Consider the following 9,334-nt stretch of genomic DNA (forward strand, 5'->3'; position numbering starts at 1 on the left):
GGGCATGTACCTTGGTTGCGGGTTTATAAATCAATAAAATACAAAAGAAAGAAAATTATATCTCAGAAAAACACTTTCTGAGAAAGAAAATGTTTTTGGAAAAACAGAGTTTTAGAGAGATTTCATTTTAGAGGTACTATATGAAAACATCTTTAGTCTGCAGGCTAGAGACATCCCAATATACATAATACATTTTTTTTCTGGGTCCTGGGATCAAACTAATTGAAAAAGCAAACAAAAGAATAATGAAGATAGAAACCAAAATACCACCTTTGTTCAAAAGCCTAGCTAGGAAAATACAGTCTGTACCATCGGGCAAGTGGCATTCCTCATGGTGAATCTAAGGATCCAGCTTTCCCACTCAGCAGCCTACACTGGGGCAGGGCTCCCCTGGACAGGGGCAGAGACTCTGTAGAAAAAAGAAAAAAAAAAAGGCTTGATATCTTTGTCAACAATAAGGCACGGCCAGCAGGAAGAGGAGGAGCTGGGCTGCATGGCCCCAATCTTTCCTTCCACACTCACCACAAAGCGCGTTCCCGCCTCGATGGGCCCTCATTCACCATCAGCAGTGAGAGCGTCAGAGCTGTTTCAGTCATCAGGCCGGGTCTCGGCTTCCTCCTCGTTGGCTTCGGGGGATTGTTTACAATGGACTCACGTTAGCACCTATCCCTGCTCCCAGATGCCTCCTCCGCCTGCATATCAATAATTCTACCGGGAATGGACTTATCTTAGTCAGCTCAAGGTACTTGCTAGGTTAGCAATACAATTATGACCGTATTTAAATGCGTGGGTGCTTAGATTTTGAAATACCCTTTAATTCAATACCGTGTTCATTCCTGGCATTGGAAAGCTTACCTGAACCCAAAGCCTTCCACAATGGCTGCTTTCTATGGCAAAACCTATCGTTTCTGAAGTTTGTTCTCATGGGATCCCAGGGGAAAGGAAACCACGTCAGGAAAGAAGTTTCTGGGAAACAGTGTCACTCAGGGTCTCCCTCAGATGCCCCAGGGCGCAACAGTGCACTGAGCGAGGGAAGGGCACAAATCTTACCCCTGGTCCGACTTTGGGCCCTTGTCAGATTTGGGTCCTCGTGGAATAGAGGCTATGGAATTACCTTCTTTCTGTTTACTGTCTTATTGTAGCTGATGTTCTTTGGTTGTCTGTATTATTAATACCTGTTAACCTCGGAATACATGTCAGATGGAAATTGAAGAGGGACGCTGGGACCTCGCTAGAGAAGACTCCTTTTCGAGATACAAAGCGAGGTAAATGGAGCCTCCGCTTCCTAGAGGGCCATTCAGTGAGCACGGGCGTCACTGTGGGAATCCCAGGCAAGTTCCGCCTTGGCTCCTGCCTCCGCTCAGTGCCCGTCCCCTCTGTCATTTCCTTGCCTGGGGTATTTCTTCTTCTCTCTCCTCTTTTCTCACAAGTGTTATCCTGCTCGAGATTGGCTCTGCCCTTCCAATAGAGGGCACAGTCACACCTCATCTTATTGCTCTTCCTTTCACTGCGCTGCACAGGCAAAGCGGGGGGCTTGGTCTAGCCTCCCTGTCGGCTGGGCTTCTGGGGAAAGGGAATCCTGGTGCGTGGGAGGAGGAAACAACCTTCTGTCTGAAATGCCCTTTTTAAAAAATATATATTTTTATTGATTTCAGAGAGGAAGGAGAGGGAGCGAGAGAATCATCAATGATGAGAGAGAATCACTGATCAGCTCCCTCCTGCACGCCCCCCACTGGGGATCGAGCCCGCAACCTGGGCATGAGCCCTGACCGGGAATCGAAGGGTGACCTCGGGTTCACAGGTTGATGCTCAATCACTGAGCCACGCCGGCCAGGCTGAAATGCCCTTTGTTGCGTGTCCCTGGCTAAGGGTTACCTCTAACCAATAGATCCTAGACTCGGTGAGGCATGGCAGCCATCTTCAGCTCTCTGACTTTTGAAATGGAGACTTGTTATACCTCGTGTTCCTACTGTGTAAGACAACCTGCGGACCTTATTTGGAGACCCAGCCGTTGTTGGGAGCCAGATGCTCCTGTTCATTCTGGAACGTGGGCCTCTAAGGCTGCTGCTGACATCACAGGCCTTTCCCGACTTGCTCTGAACCTCTTGATTGACAGCACCCTTGAAATCACGAGCAGAAGGGTGATGCGGGATGAGGTCTCTGCCTCACTGTCTGAGCTGGCAGTCCCATGCTGTGTGTTCCCTCGGGAATAAAATGTACTCTCTGGCACCATAGAGGGAACTTATAACCCAACAAGCTTCATTAACGCGTCATCCGATTTTCAGCTCATTCTGAAAAGAGGTGAGAGACAGGCAAAGGTACCACAACGAAAATAAATGATCTGAGAGCAGACATGGAAGTTTAGAAGAAAAGAGTCTACTGAGGCAATATACACCAAACACAGCCGTCGCAGCTCACAGGGCCTCCTCGCACTCAGCACACACACGCGAAGTGTTAGGGGGAGTAAGAGACCTACTCAAAATTAGAGTAAGAACCAGAAAGGAGAGTACCTGTGGCCCATGTGAAGTAATTATTCAACAAGGGAAGGAAAGTAAACAAGAGAGGAACATAAAATCCCAGCAACACAAAATCAATAGCCTTCTTAAAAACCACCCAAAATCATTGGAAAAAGTAATTTAAGAAATATAATTGACAATAAACAACAAAACTATAAGATACCTAAGAATAAACCTAGCAGAATTATAAATTGATACTATAAAAACAATCCTAAATTTTTTTTAGGACACTTAAGAATGAAAATGGAAGTATATTTATACACACGGATGGGATTCTTGAAATGAAAACTGTGATAACTGAAATAAGAATTCTGTAAGAAAGGTGGAATGTAAAATTGAGGAAATCTTCCAGAAAATAGAGGAAAAAGACAAGAGAGAGAAAATAAGTAGATAAGAATATTATTCCAGGAATTCCAACATCTAATTTTGACGATTTTTGAAGAGGCTCTGGGGAAAACAGAAAAGCGGCAGGCATGAGCTCAAGGATATGAGTATGGAGACCTGAAATTGATATGCTGGCTGTGATGAACATCATTAATATTCCAGAAAACGGAAAGGAAAAGAGGCGCGGATAAACACTTCCATAGGAAGAGAATGACTTGTTCTCAGCTCCTGGATCAAAATACTATGAGCACGAGAGGGAAAAACATTTCTAAATGAAAGGTTTAGCACCTGAGAGCCAATGGCAGGCGGTGGACGGAGGCGGGGCTGATCTAGATTCTGACCACACAACTGATCTGCGAAGGAACCCGAGACAAACGACTTGAGCTCTTGGGACCTCAGGGTCCTCCTCTGTCAGCAGGGACAGTGTCACCTACTGATAAGCTTGCCAGGAGGAACCAGAGGCCAGTGCAGACCTTGGCGCGCAGTTAGGGCTAAATTCCCGTTCGCTGTTATTAGAAAACCTACGGCCAGCATCACGGGGAGCAGAGCACAGTCGAGCAAGATCGGAAACATCCCCAGGGCAATGGTTTCCAACTTAGACATTTCAGGGCAACCACACTTGCAGCCATAATTTGTGGGGAAGAGTCAATGTGTATTCCATGTAGACACCTAAAAATATGTGACTCCCGTGTACCTCTTCTTTTTCTTGAGCCCAAATGAGTAAGTCAATCCAGGTGGAGGAAGATAACGTTTCTGAGACAGAGAGAATCCCTCCCAGAAGAGACAGGAAAGGGCCTCGGAATATAATGACCAAGTCCAAGGACAGTAGGACCCCATCGGCTGGGAGAAACCAGGAAACGTTAGATGAAGACAGGAGTGGGATTTGTGAGAAAGGTCACTTTAGGAAAATAAAGCTGATGTATTGTCTGAGGGGCTGGACCCCGGGGGAATTTGATGAAAAGGCACTCTAGGAAATGGTTGCAGGGCTGGGGAGCGGATCATTTTTAAATGCCAAGCAAATACAAATAATTAAAACGTAACTTTCAGACGAGGAAAGACCACCGTCTAATGCAATGTTATGATGCTTGGCTCAGGATGAGAAATGTTTGTGAAGACGTAATATTGAAAGCAGTAAATTTAGATTTAACTAATAAAGCCTTATTGGGAGCAGGGGAAACAGGACATGCGCACAGCGAAGGATGAGTTATGGAGCTCATTGCTGCCTTCTATATTTGGAAGTCAATGCATAATATCTACAGTGGGCGCGGGTGGTTCAGAATAGATTTCACCTATAAAAAAACCCCAGGAGAATCCTTATTTTCCAGTTTAGGTTTATTTTTAAATATCGAAGGTCACCTGAATGAGAGTGCCAAAATTAGTGCTAGATTCAAACCTTTAGAGTCATTAATTACTAAAATCCATTTGGAACCCGCATTCCATTATAAAATAATTTTTTAAAAATACTAGCCCTGGCCGGTATGGCTCAGTGGGTTGGGGCATCATCCCGTACTCTGAAAGGTTGCAGGTTTGATTACTGGCCAACAACCCATCGATGTTTCTCTCTCTCCCCCTTCTTCTCTTTCTGAAATCAAAGAAAAACATGTCCTCGGGTGAGGATTTAAAAAAAAATACTAAATTGGATACAAATGCAAGAAACTCTAACCAAGTTCTGAGCTTTGCATTATGATATTTTAATGATCTTTCAAAAACTATAAATACAAATGTTTCCAAAACGCACAGTCTTCCCGTTTCAGGTTTTCCGAGGCCACTAGCACAGGCTAGTTTGCCTGTCGCATCTTCCATCTTCGGTTAACACCTAGGCTGCCAGCTGTGGCCTCCCCTCAGTGTGAAACACACTTTGCAAAACCCTGGGGGTCTGGGGGCCATTGCTCCTGGACATTTTGGAGAAACGTGTATTCTACAGCATGACCACACAGTACCCAGAGCTGGGCTTTGCTGAGCGTGCCAGGTCTGCACCGAGGCGCCGGGAAGAAAGAGGCGCTCCTGCTGAAGGGCCGACTCCAGTGGGCTTAGCTTTGGCCATGATCTGTGTCCGGATGGAAACACTGTCTCAGGTGTTATCTGCTCTGTGCTTTCTCTAGGGACGATGGGGAAAAGCAAACACACTCTCTTGACTTTCTCCTTTCCTATGTTTGACACTAGTTGTTCCCAATCTCCAATAATGATTGACACATACAGGGGAGGCTAAAGGTCCAGGGCAGGAAAAGGCAAGCCTGGCCAATCTCCTGCACTGCCACTGGAGTGGGAGGAGCAGCATCCTTCAAAGGCATTCTGACCTGGCCAGTGTGGCTCAGTGGTTGAGTGTCCACCCATGAACCAAGAGGTCACCGGTTCAGGGCACATGCCTGGGTTGTGGCTCACTCCCCAGTAGAGGGCGTGCGGGAGGCAGTCAATCGATGATGATGTTTCTATCTAGCCCTCTCTCTCTAAAAACCAATAAAAACGTATTTTTTTTTAAAAAAGCATCTGAACGACGTCGACCAGCAGGGACACGAGTAGTGGCCTCCAGCAGACAGAGAGGCAGTGAGGAGGAGTGTCCGTACGGTGGGCCATCCAGGCATGGATGGGAGACAACTGTTCTTTTTCCTAAACTGTAAAATGGTGATACTGATCTTTGGAAGTAGATTAGAATGATCCCCATAAGGACTTTTATATTCTCCCTTTCCCTCAAGTGTCTCAGATAATACCTTCCATCACTTTGTCTTTGATGAAGAAGGAAGTGCACAGGCCGATATGGAGGCCCTGGTGTGGGACCTGATCCATTCCCCAAATCAAGAGCTTTTCTGAAATCTGTTAGAACTTGAGGCACAAATCGAAGTAGGTGCCAGGAAGTGTCTGTTGTTTCTGACCTACTGTCTTGCTTCAAGTTAGTTGAAGTCATGTTAGGTTTTGGAAGAGGTTGATATCCTTGAGCTCATCCTTGGTAGATGACTAAAGTCCAAGCTGCATTTTAATACAGGAACTTTGAACTTTAAAAATAGCACCTAACCCAGCTGGCGTGGCTCAGTGGTTGAGCATCAACCTATGAACCAGGAGGTCACAGTTCAATTCCCGGTCAGGGCACATGCCTGGGTTTCGGCTCAATCCCAGTAGGGGGCATGCAGGAGGCAGCCAATCCATGATTCTCTCATCATTGATCTCTCTCTCTCTCTCTCTCTCTCTCTCTCTTCCTCTCCCTTTCTTTCTGAAATCAATAAAAATATATTTAAAAATATATATTTTAAGAAAAAGAGATTTATTCTGGGGATACCAGCGGTTCATAGAGTTAAATCATCACTGGTCGGTGGATGCTCTGCGTGCCGTGAGGTCAGGTGTGGCCAGGCTCGTACTGCTGCCAAGTTCATCACTGCATGTCACTCAGAGGAATGCTGACAGACTGCCAATTAGAGTGAGTTTTCCTGTCACCCCTGTCCTCCATTTTTATTGTTCAAAGATGAACACTGTGCCATATGAGCCCATATGTTAGGGACAGTCAAAGAGCTAGGAAAATACATTCAATATAATTGGGTGCTGTAGCCCAGGCACGGGTCAGGGAAGGCTGCGTTCTCTTTATTCCAGAGATTTTGGAGGAAAAGTCTTACATGAGGAACTGGAAAGGTTTTTAAGGGGGGAAATAGCTCAGGCAGCTTAGAAAAGTATTTTCTAAAGTTATTATTGCATTAACAGAATTTTAAGTTATCTATTGAAAGAAATAGGTAATTTGAGAAAAGCTCATAAAAGTAAAAACGCTATTAGGAGGACAAATCTTCATGATTGGTCCAATACCTATGTGTATTTAAGGAGACATTAAATCTTCCACCTCCCAGGCTACCTGAGCTCTCCTGTGGTTTTGATGTGCCTCTTCCTAATGCTCAGTGAGGCTGAGCACCTTTTCATGCACCTGCTGGCCGTGTGGATGTCTTCACTGGATGTTTATTCAGGTCCTTTGCCCATTTTCCAATGAGTTTATTATTATTTCTTATGACATTGAGTTTTAAGAGTCCCTTATATATTTGTGAGATTTACCCCTTATCAGATAGAAGGCTTGCAAATCCTGTCGTCCATCCTGCAGGCTGTGTTTGCCTTTGATTGATGGCTTCCTTTGCTGAGCAGAAGCTGTTTTCGACTTTGCCGCATCTGTTTCTGGTGTTACAGCCCAACTGCCCCTTCCTTGCCTGCCTTGTCACTCCTAAGTGTCCCCCCCCCCACCCCATTTTGCTCTAGGCGTTTTGTGGTTTTGGGTCTTGCATGTAAGCCTTTGATCCATTTCGAATTAATTCTTGTGAATTCTGAAACATAGGGGCCCAGTTTCCTTCTTTCGCATGTGGATGTCAGGTTTTCGGACACCGTCATAGGCGAGACTGTCCTCATCCCATCGTGTGTTCCTGGCAACCGTGTCCAAGATGAACTGACTGTCTGTGTGTGTGCTTACTTCTGGCTTTCCTCCTCTATCTCAGTGCTCTCTGTGCCTGTTTTTATGCGAGTACCGTTCTGCTGTAATTAGTATAGCTTTGTAATGTCGTGAGAAATCAGGAATGTGATGGCTCTAGCTTTGCTCTTCTTTCTCAAGGTTGGTTTGGATATTTGAGATCTTTGTGGTTCCATATCATACCAATGGGTCAGAGGAGAAATCAAAAGAGATATAAAAAAAAATACCTTGAAACAAGTGAAAATGGAAACACAAACATACCAAAACTTATATGGTGCAGCAAAAGCAATTTGGAGGGAGAGGTATAGCAATAAACATGTACATTAAAACAAGAAATATCCTATATAATAAAGAGGTAATATGCAAATTGACCTTCACACCCTCACAAGATGGCTGCCTACAACCAGGCCAGCAGGGGGGTTATGAGGGACAACCGAACAACTGAACAGCAGGCTGCGTGGGATGACCAGGCCGGTGGGGGGGCAGTGGGGGGTGACCAGGCCAGCAGGGGGGGCAGTTAGGGGTGACTAGGCTGGCAGAGGGGGGCAGTTGGGGGCGACCAGGCTAGCAGCGGGGGGGGGGGGGGGCAGTAAAGAGGCAATCAGGCCGGTGGGGGGGCAGTTAGGAGTGACCAGGCTGGTGAGGGGGGGTGCAGTTGGGGGTGACCAGGCCGGCAGGGGGGGGCAGTTAGGGGCGACCAGACTGGCAGAGGGGGACAGTAAGGGGTGACCAGGCCTGTGGGGCGGGGGGCAGATAGGAGCGACCAGGCCGGCAGGGAGGTGGCAGTTGGGGGCAACCTGACCGGCAGCAGGGGGCAGTTAGGGGGTGACCAGGCCAGCAGGGGGGGCAGTTAGGGGCGATCAGGCAGGCAGGCAGGCAGGTGAGCAATTAGGAGCCAGTGGTCCAGGATTGTGACAGGGATGTTCACCTGCCGGTTTCAGGATCAGGCCTAAATTGGCAGTTGGACATCCCCTGAGGGGTCCTGGATTGGAGAGGATGCAGGGTGGGCTGAGGGGACCTCCCCCTGGCTGTGCATGAATTTCATGCACCAGGCCTCTAGTCTCAAATAAACAATATAACTTTACACCTGAGGAACTAGACAAAGATCAAACTAAGCCCAAAGTAAGGAGGAAGAAAATAATAAAGATCTGAGCAAACATACCTAAAATAAAGACTAGAAAAAGAATACAAATAAATCAATGAAACTATGAGCTGATTTTCTGAAACAAAACAAAATTGACAAACTTTGAACTAGACTAAGAGAAGAAGAGAGAAAACTTAAACAAATAAAAGCATAAATGAAAGAGAAGGCATTACAACTGATACCACAAAATACGAAGAGTCATTAAAGACTACCATGAACAATTATATGACCACAGGTCGGATTACTTAGAATAAATTAATAAACTTCTAGAAACATAACCAACCAAGGCTGAATCATGAAGAAACAGGAAATCTGAAGGGAATAAAATTCAGTGGGCAGGTAGACATATAGATTCGGGCTTAATAAGAAAAATCTTTGCCGTATCCATGTATTCGGTTTCAATACATATATTAGTTATTTGAGTTTTCAATATATAAGTGGTAGTTGAGCCATAGTGGAGTTTCCTTTGTACCGTACTTTCCGGCGTGTAAGACGACTGGGCATATAAGATTTTCCTGGGTTAAAAAGTCGTTTTATATGCCGGAAAATACGGTATATTGGACTATATTGATGGGATTAGATATAATGGATTAGATATATTGGACTACCGTATTTTCCGGCGTATAAGACAACTTTTTAACCCAGGAAAATCTTATATGCCCAGTTGTCTTATACACCGGAAAATACGGTATTTGTAGAGTAAAAAGAGAGGAGAGAAGAAGAGAGGAAAATGAGATGAAAAACTAGGAGTGAAAGCATGGGAAAAGGAGCTAATAAAAGGGGTAAAAAATGGCTATGGAGGTCAGAACTAGGAAGTAGTGTAACAAAAACAATGGGGCTAAAATAAGGAAAAGACTCATG

Source organism: Eptesicus fuscus, chromosome 22 (genome assembly GCF_027574615.1).
Source record: "Eptesicus fuscus isolate TK198812 chromosome 22, DD_ASM_mEF_20220401, whole genome shotgun sequence".
NCBI classification, from domain to species: Eukaryota; Metazoa; Chordata; class Mammalia; order Chiroptera; family Vespertilionidae; genus Eptesicus; species Eptesicus fuscus.